Genomic DNA, 10765 nt, shown 5'->3' with positions numbered 1-10765 from the left:
AACCTGTGGAGGCACCAAAATGACTATCTTTGTAAAGACCTTTGTAGGGTCCCCTTTACAGCAGCATCGTTGTGGAACAGGCATGACTGGAAGCATCAGAAAGAGAAAAGGACGCTCAAGATGGGAATTAAAGATGAGAAAGGAGCACTGTCCGCACAGCAGTGAAGAGGGAGGGAGGGGGAGGCACCGGAGTAGAGTGGGGGCACATGGTGGTGGTGGGCGCTGCAGGAGGAAAAGCTGGCAGAGTTAAGCACGCGACAGAGGCCAGGGGCCCCAGAAGATGCATCCCTTTGGGGATCCACCCCCTCCTTGTCTTCAGTGGCCTTGAGCAGGTCCGGTCTGCAAGGGGTAAAAGGATAGAAGATTATCGTGTGAAAATTTGAACATGCCTTTCAGTGACAGGGAAACTGCCAGGGGGTGCCTGGCAGAGAGTAAACATCAAAAATGAAGGCCAATTTGCAGCAACATGGATGGACCTAGAGGTGATCATACTAAGTGAAGTAAGTCAGACACAGAAAAAGAAATATCATATGATATCACTTGTATGTGGAATCTAAAATATGATACAAATGAACTTACTTACAAAACAGAAACAGACTCGCAGACATACGAAACAAACTTATGGTTACCAAAGGGGAAGGGGGGGAGGGAGAAATTAGGAGTTTAGGATTAGCAGATATACACTACTATATATAAAACAGATAAACAATAAAGTTGTACTGTATAGCACAGGGAGCTATATTCAGTATGCTGTAATAAACTGTAATGGAAAGGAATATAAAAAAGAATATATATATGCGTGTGTGTGTATATATATATAACTGAGTCACTTTGCTCTACACCAGAAACTAATGTAACATTGTAAATCAACTATGCTTCAATTTAAAAAAAAAAAAATGAAGGCCAGAAAACAGAAGAAAAAACCGCCAACCCCACCTCACTCCCCCCAAAAAACCCACAGAGGGAAAAGGAAGATAGTAACGAGACTAGAAAGTCCAGAAAAAGGGAAGTATGAACTGGGTACAAGATGCCTTACCCCTAGGCACAAACCCATGGTTTGAACTTCTGTTTGTGTGGCATGAAGCAGAGCCCACCCAAGATGGCCGTGGGGCAAGACCCGCACATCCCTCCAGGGAGAGAACTGGTCTAGTGGAGGTCTCGTAAGGTGGTGCATCGCAAATGTAAGGAATTCCCCTGCAAATAGGGAATTGAGCCCCAGCTAACTGTATGAAGGGCAGGCATTTAAGTAAAAACTAGTTTCTGCCCAAACCAAAGATTTGTGGACTCAGACACAAAACCTGTTATATTATCAGATCGCTTTGCTCTTGCAGATTTAAGATTAAAGAGATGCAAACATCTGTCCTGTACATTCATGGCCTGTAGGTAGCAGTAATGTGCTGGTAAATGCTTAACAATCCACTAGGAAAAAAAAAACAAAAAAAGTCACTGACCTGTGTTTGCTGATTTCCAATTTCCCTGGTGTAAAGACTCTCGTGGCCGAGTTCAAGCTGCTGACCTAACGTCACTGAAGGTGGAGCTGGGTAGCCGGAGCCTACCACAGTGTTAAATAACCATAGTGTTGAGTTTACCTTTTGCACTAAATGCTTTGTGTGCATCATTATATTAATGTTCATAGATGAGAAAAGTGAGGCTCAGAAAAATAGTTAATTTACCCTGGGTTATTAGCTACTAATTGGTGGCAACAGGAGTTTAAAATAAATTAGAATTGGGACTTCCCTGGTGGCGCAGTGGTTAGGAATCCGCCTGCCAGTGCAGGGGACACGGGTTCGAGCCCTGGTTGGAGAACTAAGATCCCACATGCCGCAGAGCAACTTGAGCCCATGCACCACAACTATTGAGCCTGCGCTCTAGAGCCTGCAAGCCACAACTACTGAAGCCCGTGCACCTAGAGCCCGTGCGCCGCAACGAAGAGTGGCCCCCGCTCGCCGCAGCTAGAGAAGGCCTGTGTGCAGCAATGAAGACCCAGTGCAGCCAAAAATAAATAAATAAATAATATTAATAATTAATTAATTAATTAATTAGAATTGGTCTGCCCTAGATCAGTAGTTCTCAAGATTTTCCTCAGGAATTTTTATCCTCTAAGGTATAATTGCGGACGTCAAAGAACTTTTTGTTTTTGTGGATGACTAATATTTACTGCAGTAGAAATTAAAACTGACAAATTTTAAAAATTCAGTAATTCACTCAAAATAACTAATAAAAATGATACATATTATCAAAAATAATGCTTTCATAAAACAATTATATTTTCCAAAATGAAAACATTTTAGGGAGAAAAGTGGCTGAATCTCCACAGCTGCTTCTGCATCCTGTCTGCTGTGATGTGTTGCTTTGGTTGAAATCTATGAAGAAAAACCAGCCTCACATAGATACATAGTTGGAAAAAGGAAGACACTTGGGACCCCTTGAATGGGTTTTGGAAATCCCCAGGAGTCCTTGCCCCATTTTGAGAACTGCTAGGCAGATAATAGTTGCACTTGGTACAAAAACCAAATGATACAAAATAACATACAGTGAAAAGTAAGACTGCCTCTTTCCCAGGCATCCAGTTCTCTCACCAGATACCACAGATATTAGCCTTTCACTGTACCTCCTTCCACAGACATGGCACCTTCACAGCCAGCGCCTCCCCAGTTCCCCCGCCCGCGGCATCCTGCACGAGGCACACTGCCTTTGCCTGTTCACTCCAGCCTGGGGCTGTTTTGTACCAACACAGAAGGTTGCCCAGTATTCCCTGGGATCTTAACCAGTCCCCACAACACAGGGAACATTCTTGTAACCTGTATCTTCCACTACATGTGCAAATGTTTGAATGATAATTCCTCGAAGTAGAATTGGAACCGAAGCTGCACACATTTGGAGTTCTGATAGGGCCAAACGGCCCTCCGTGGAGGGGGACCGATTCCACTCCCACCATCATCGGGTAGGCAGGACTTCCTCCGCAGCCTCACCAACTCAGCATGGGAGCCACATGTGAGGTCGGGGGTCTGCCTCCAGGACCCAGGCGTCCCCACTAAACTTCAGGGTGGGTCTCAGAGGCCACCGTCTATCTGGGCAGCCCAGTGAGTGAGCGCCCTCTGTCCAGTAACCGATCAACCAGTGTATGCTGAATACATACATTCCGAAAGGTGCTGGGGTGTGCCAGGTTGTTTGTTCACCCATCTCCTACTGAAACAGTGTAGAAGCCCCTGTGTCCTTGCCTTTTGAAGCAAAATGCTGACTCGAGCATTTGGCACCAGCAAAAAAACGATGATTTTTTTCTGATGTTTAAAGGTCGTGTTCTTGTAAGAATTAGAATTGTTAGTCATTTTAGATGATTAATGAGTATGTTTTAATTTGAAAACCGTTATGTAATTCAGTTTGTTTCTTTTATTGGATAAATTTAAACGTATTTCAAAGGGATGGATTAATGCAGACTTTTTCAAGGATAATGGTTTTTCTGTCAGCAGTAGTGTTAGGCTAATCTCTCCATACAGAACATATATACTAGAATAAATTGTCCCTAATATTAGTTCTACAAATTCTTAAATTAAGATCTCTTTCTACTGTAATAGCACTATGCCTGGGGTTTTTGAAAGTTGAGTTAGATTTATCCAAACTAATAATAGTAATATTGAATAGATGGCTACAGTGTAAAAGTACTATTTTAAGTGCTTTACAAATATTAATGCAATAACGCCAACCAGAGCCTGATGAGTTAGGTAAGTATTATTATCCCCATTTTACATTTGAGGAAAGCGAGCCACAGAGAGTTTAAGAAACTGTCCCAAGATCACAGAGCTGGTAGAGAATGGGGCTGAGATGCAAAACTAGGCAGCCTGACTCAACAGCATGGAGTCCGGACCATGTCTCCATGCTGCTCCCAGAAGAACTCCATCACTACAGATCACTGTGGCAAGGACCTCATTTCTCTGAGTTTTCCTGTCTTCTTTTGTAAAATGACAAGGTCTGCTTTCCAGATCAGTAGGGTTCCTGACAGATTTGAATTTATAGAATCTTTAAAATCCTGGGACGTCTGCATAAAAATGACAGGTTGACCACACATATTCGATTTATACTCTCCACTAAAATGACAGTAATATATTTTATATACGCTATATATAACATGACACATTGAACAGGAGATGAGATAATAGTGCCAGAGATAATGGACCTAATGGCACAGGGTGAGTAGGACCCAAATGCCTGCAGGAATGACACGGAGAGCAAGTTAAGCAGGGTCTTGAGAGACTCAGGACTCCAGAGGTGTCAGTGCAGCAGTGAGCTGATGTCTGTACAGACCATTTGGACTTCCTGGTTCCCCTACACCACCTCCATAGTTTGAAGTCAGGTGACTACTCTCTTCCCCTTCCAACCCACCCTCATCTGCCTCTTCTGATGTTGCAGAAAATTGAAGATTAAATTTGCAAAAACAATGAACCAAAAGGTGTCAAAAGTGTGGACATCAAGTAAATCAGAGGCCTGGAGGAATTCAGCTAAAATTTCTATATAAGATTTTGGGACCATCAACCCCTTCCTTGGCAGTCAGCCGTATTACCACTCCCACCCCCATCAATGAGACAGTGAGGTTTGAGAGTGAGTGTTCTTTGGACAAACTGAATGGTTCTAAAGAAAAGACCTCTACCTATTGCATTTGGGAGTCCCCCTCCGAAAAGGACAGAGGAACCCTCTGGTAAATATGTCATCACTCTCTGCCCCCAGTGGACACATAACTCTTTACAATTGACTTTTTTTGTGTCTCACTTTTAAATACAAAATGACAGACAAGGAAAATAGTCTGTAACATGAAAGAGAAAGACGACACAACACAAAACAAAATAAAAGCAAAAAAACATACAAAGGGAACTCCAAGAAAATAGAGATAAATCAGGGAATAGAAGAAAACTTAAAGATATTATGTTTAATAATATTGAACATAAGTCAGAAATAAGATATTGTATCTCTAAAGCAAGAACAAGACTTTGTAACAGAAAAAGAGAAGACAAATAAGAGGGGAAGAAAAGTTCTTGGAAGTCAAAAATACTTGCACAGGAGCAGATGCTCTTGCTTGCCTGCCCAAAAACCATTCCTACCCCGACCATAACTTCTCTGCCTCCCATTACAGAGGCTGCTGGTGCCGGCAACTTGCTTTCCTGGCCTTCCTTGCACTAAGAAATGGGCATTTGGGGATTTCCCTGGTGGTGCAGTGGTTAAGTATCCGCCTGCCAATGCAGGGGACATGGGTTCGAGCCCTGGTCTGGGAAGATCCCACATGCTGCGTAGCAGCTAAGCCCATGCGCCACAACTACTGAGCCTGTGCTCTAGAGCCTGCGAGCCACAACTACTGAAGGCTGTGCGCCTAGAGCCCATGCTGCACAGCAAGAGAAGCCACCGCAATGAGAAGCCCGTGCACCACAACGAAGTGTAGTCCCCACTGTCCGCAACTAGAGAAAGCCCGCGTGTAGCAACAAAGACCCAACGCAGCCAAAAATAAATTAGTTAATTTAAGGTCTTAATTAGTTTAGGTGGAGGAGACAGCCTTGTCAGGAAGTAGGAGATGATGCTATTGGGGGTTCTCTGAGCACAAAATTGCCATAGGCTAGTCCTTCAGCAAATCACTGTATTATGGGTCAAACCCTGTTCTAGGTACTAGGGAGACAGGCATGAACAAAACAAATTCCTTGCCATTCTGCAGCTTATGTTCTAGGTAAAACAGGTACTTTAAAACAAAAACAAGAAAATATGAAATGTATCAAATAATGAGAAGTACCGTAGGGAAAAATAAAGCTGGGTCAGAGAGATAGGGTGAGTTAAAGAGGGTCAAGGGAGGAGTGGTCAGGGAAAATGGATTCTAAGTGGGGGTCCTTTGAAGCAGAGACTAGAAGGAAACCAGAGGGCAAACCACATGGATAAGGGAAGTAAGCTCCAGGCAGAGGAACAGCAAGTGTAATAACTCTTCGGTGAGAATGTGCTTGGCACCTTTGAAGAAAAGCAAAGGAGGCCAGAGGAGTGTAAAAGAGGGGAGATTAAGTCAAAGAAGTAACAGAAGTAGAATCTGGCAGGCCATTGTGTGGACTTTGCCTTTTGCTTTGAACAAGCAAGAAGACTTGTTGGGTTTTGAGCAGAGTGACACGATCTTAGTTATATTTTAAAAGGTAAGTCTGTCTTATATTGAGAACAGAATGAATGGGGTAAAGGTTGAAGCAGGGAGACATTTGGAAGGCCATTGAGTAATATGAGAGATGATAATAGTTTGAACCAGGCTGGTTACAGAAAACATGGTGAGATGTGTTTGGGTTCTGTATATGTCTTAGAGTAAAGCCAAAACCATCAGCCAAATTTGCTGCTGATGGATTTGACGTTGTGTTTCAAGAGTGACTCCCAGGTTTTGGGCCTGAGCGACAGTAAGAACTGAGCTGCCATTTGCCTAAAATGAGGAAGAGTATGAAAAGAGGAGGTTTGGAAAGGAAACCAGGAGTCTGATTTCAAGCTGTTTTTCCTCTTGAACATGCGAAATGAGCAGCAGCTGGATATGCCAGTCTGGAGTTCAGAGAAAAGGTTGAGGATGAAGAGGTCAGTGTATAGAAGGGATTAAAAGCCATGACAAAGGATGAGGTCACCCAGGGAGTAGGTGGAGAACAGATCCAAGGACTGAGCCCCAGGGCATCCCAATATTTAGAAACTAGGAGGACAAGAAGAAACTAGCACAGGAGTCGAAGGAGAAGCAGCCAGGGAATCATGTCTTGGAAGCCAAGTGAAGGTGGGGCTGATCAAAAATGCAGCTGATTGAACAAGTAAGAAGATTGAAAATTGAACACCAGATTTAGCAAGAATGGAACTTGTCAGTGAGCTTGACAAGAGCCCAAGTGTCTTTAGGAACAAAGAGAGAAGGACAGGTTCAGCAAATGATGCTGTCAGCAATAGCAGCTAACCTAGACAACCAGTCATAGGAAGTGGGGTGCAACATTGAAAATGCTTCCTTGTCTAAGAGGCGTGTGCTATTCTAACATTGCCTTTGGGGAAATAGAAGCCAAATGTTGGACAGGGTCATTAAGAGGAAAATAAGAAGCTCTGGTTTTACCACGCAGGTTGGCGTGGGTGGAACACAGACCCTGGTGACTCAGAGTGTCCCCTCTGGACCTGCTCCATCCCGGTCGCTGGGGAGCTCGTTAGAAAGGCATGCTGTCAGGCCCCACCCCAGAAGGGATCATATTCTGCACAGGTGATTCATGTGCAGAAGGAATAAAGGGGCAAGTCACACAGAAAGGTAGCTTCTTTTTAAAAAAAAAAAAAAATTTGTTTATTTAGACTGCACCGGATCTTAGTCGCTGCATGCGGGATCTTTTAGTTGCGGCATGCATGCGGGATCCAGTTCCCCAACCAGGGTTCGAACCCGGGCCCCCTGCATTGGGAGTGCGGAGTCTTACCCCCGGGCCACGAGGGAAGTCCCAGAAAGGTAGCTTCCGATCAGACCCCAGAGAAAAACTGTAGCATGTACTGGTTAGATGGAGGCCTTGGAGCAAGACAGAGGGTCAATCTCTGCTCTGCCTTCAGATCCATCACTTTCCAGCTCTGGGACCTTTGGCAGAGTTACTGAAACTTTAAGTTACCTGTTGCCTCATATGATTTTTTTTTTAAACGCACTTTATTTTTTAGAGCAGTTTCAGGTTTACAGCAAAATCCAGGGGAAGGGACAGAGTTCCTGTATACCCGTTGCCCCCACATGCCCTTAGCGTCTCCCATTATCAGCATCCCTGACCAGAGTGGTACCTGTGTTACGGCTGATGAACCTACACTGATTCATCATCATCACTCAAAGTCCATAGTTTACAGTAGGGTTCACACTTCGTGTTGTACATTCTAATGGGTTTAGATAAATGTGTAATAATATGTATCCATCACTATGGTATCATAGAGTATTTTTACAACCCTAAAAATCACCTAAGAAATGTGCTCTACCTTTTCATCTCTTCCTCCCCCGAATCCCTGGCAACTACTGATCTTTTTACTGTCTCCATAGTTTTGCCTTTCACCCTTGTCAGATTGGCTTATTTCACTTAGTAATAGGCATTTAAGTTTCTTTTCATGGCTTGATAGCTCATTTCTTTTTAGTGCTGAATAATATTCCATTGTCTGGTTGTATCACAGTCTGTTTATCCCTTCACCCACTGAAGGGTATCTCGGTTGCTTCCAAGTTTGGCAATTGTGAATAAAACTGTTCTAAATATCCAGGTGCAAGTTTTTCCTTAATTATTTTTTTTACGTTTTAATATTTTTAAATTGAAGTATAGTTGATTTACAATGTTATGTTAATTTCTGCTGTACGGCAAAGTGATTGTTATATATACATTCTTTTTTTTTAAATATTCTTTTCCATTTTTCTTTTTTTTTTTTTTTTTTTGGCTGCATTGGGTCTTCATTGCTGCGCGCAGGCTATCTCTAGTTGCGGCGAGTGGGGGCTACTCTTCGTTGTGGTGCATGGGCTTCTCATTGTGGTGGCTTCTCTTGTTACGGAGCACAGGCTCTAGGCACATGGGCTTCAGTAGTTATGACGTGTGGGCTTCAGTAGTCGTGGCTCGTGGGCTCCAGAGTACAGGCTCAGTAGTTGTGGCGCACAGGCTTAGTTGCTCTGTGGCATGTGGGATCTTCCCGGGCCAGGGATCAAACCCGTGTCCCCTGCATTGGCAGGCGTATTCTTAACCACTGTGCCACCAGGGAAGTCCTAAATATTCTTTTCCATTATAGTTTATCATAGAATATTGACTATAGTTCTCTGTGCTGTACAGTAGGTCCTTGTTGTTTATCCAATCTATATATAAAAGCTTATATCTGCTAACGCCAACCTTCTACTCCATCCCTCCTCCAACCCCCTCCCCCTTGGCAATCACCAGTCTATTCTCTGTGTCTGGGATTCTGCTTCTGTTTCATAGATATGTTCATATGTGTTGTATTTTAGGTTCCACATATAAGTGATATCATATAATATTTGTCTTTCTCTGTCTTAATTCACTTGGTATGACAATCTCGAGGTCCATCCATGTTGCTGCAAATGGCATTATTTTGTTCTTTTTTATGGCTCAGTAATATTCCACTGTATGTATGTACCACATCTTTTTTATCCATTCATCTGTCCATGGACAAGAAAACTAATGGAAAAACTGGACTCAAAGAGAACAAAGGTTAATTATATGGGATTAAATGAACTGCTAAATATGATTATAATTTTTATGACTTGTCTGACATAGTACTGGCTTCTAATCTTTGTTTTTCAGAAATAGAAAAGCCCGTTTCCTCAAGCTAATTATGATTTACAACAATTTGGTAGTTTACACCTGTGGGTAAAATTATAATATTTTTCTTTTCCTTCTGTCTGGTTCCTCCAGAAATTGGAGACTCTTGGGTTCTGAGCAACCTTACCAGGTGAATGAAAAAGACTATCTTTTGGCAGGTGCAGGAATCTAGATATTTCGGGGACCTGGAAAAGAGACAAATTTACCCAACTTATAGATATCACAGGCACAATCTGAAGGCAAGCCATTAGCATGGCTTTCCTAGCCTTGAGAGGCCTTTTAAAAGTTCGATCCGATTTTCCTAATAAAAAGTTCCAGGGCAGCCAATTTGAAAGAGCCTATATTAGCAATTACACTTATGTGAATAATCAGGCCATATTTATTGAAACCAAACTTATTTTGAACAAATTAGTCTTAATTTGGCCATATTTAGTAGCCAAACTTTATCTATTTAGTAGATAAAGTAGATTATCTTTAGAAATAAAGATAATCTCGAGAAAAAAAATTGATACTGAACTTTTGTATTTACTGAGGCTTTGTATTATCTATGTCCAAGATGGCTCCTTGTTGCTATGTTACATTATTATGAAGTTCAATTGAATTAGTAAAGGATATTCTAAGCTAGTTTCTAAAGCCGATCACAGTAATCTGTTTTTGGATGAAGATCAGATGCCCTATGACCTGCAAGTAGGAGATTATATATACTGGAAGAGACATTGTTTAAAGGACTGTCTTCAAAATAAATAAAAGGACCCTTATCAGGTACTCATCTAGCACGTGTGCAACAAAACTGAAGGGAATTGACTCTTTTTTGTTTGTTTTCATTTTGTTTTGTTTTTGTTTTTATTTTTTTTTATTTTTAGTTTTTCTTAACATCTATATTGGAGTATAATTGCTTTACAATGGTGTGTTCGTTTCTGCTTTATAACAAAGTGAATCAGCTATACATATATCCCCATGTCTCCTCCCTCTTGAGTCTCCCTCCCACCCTCCCTATCCCACCCCTCTAGGTGGTTACAAAGCATCGAGCTGATCTCCCTGTGCTGTGCGCTGCTTCCCACTAGCTATCTATTTTGGTAGTATATATAAGTCCATGCCACTCTCTTACTTCGTCCCAGCTTACCCTTCCCCCTCCCGGTGTCCTCAAGTCCATTCTCTACATCTGTGTCTTTATTCCTGTCCTGTGCCTAGGTTCTTCCTAACCAATTTTTTTTCTTTAGACTCCATATATATGTGTTAGCATATGGTACTTGTTTTTCTCTTTCTGACTTACTTCCCTCTGTATGGCAGACTCTAGGTCCATCCACCTCACTACAAATAACTCAATTTTGTTTCTTTTTATGGCTGAGTAATATTCCATTGTATATATGTGCCACATCTTCTTTATCCATTCATCTGTCGATGGACACTTAGGTTGCTTCCATGTCCTGGCTATTGTAAATAGAGCTGCAATGAACATTGTGGAACATGACTCT

The sequence above is a fragment of the Eubalaena glacialis genome, chromosome 7 (genome assembly GCF_028564815.1).
Source record: "Eubalaena glacialis isolate mEubGla1 chromosome 7, mEubGla1.1.hap2.+ XY, whole genome shotgun sequence".
In the NCBI taxonomy this organism is placed as follows: domain Eukaryota; kingdom Metazoa; phylum Chordata; class Mammalia; order Artiodactyla; family Balaenidae; genus Eubalaena; species Eubalaena glacialis.
Note: the sequence above shows the minus strand (reverse complement) of the source record.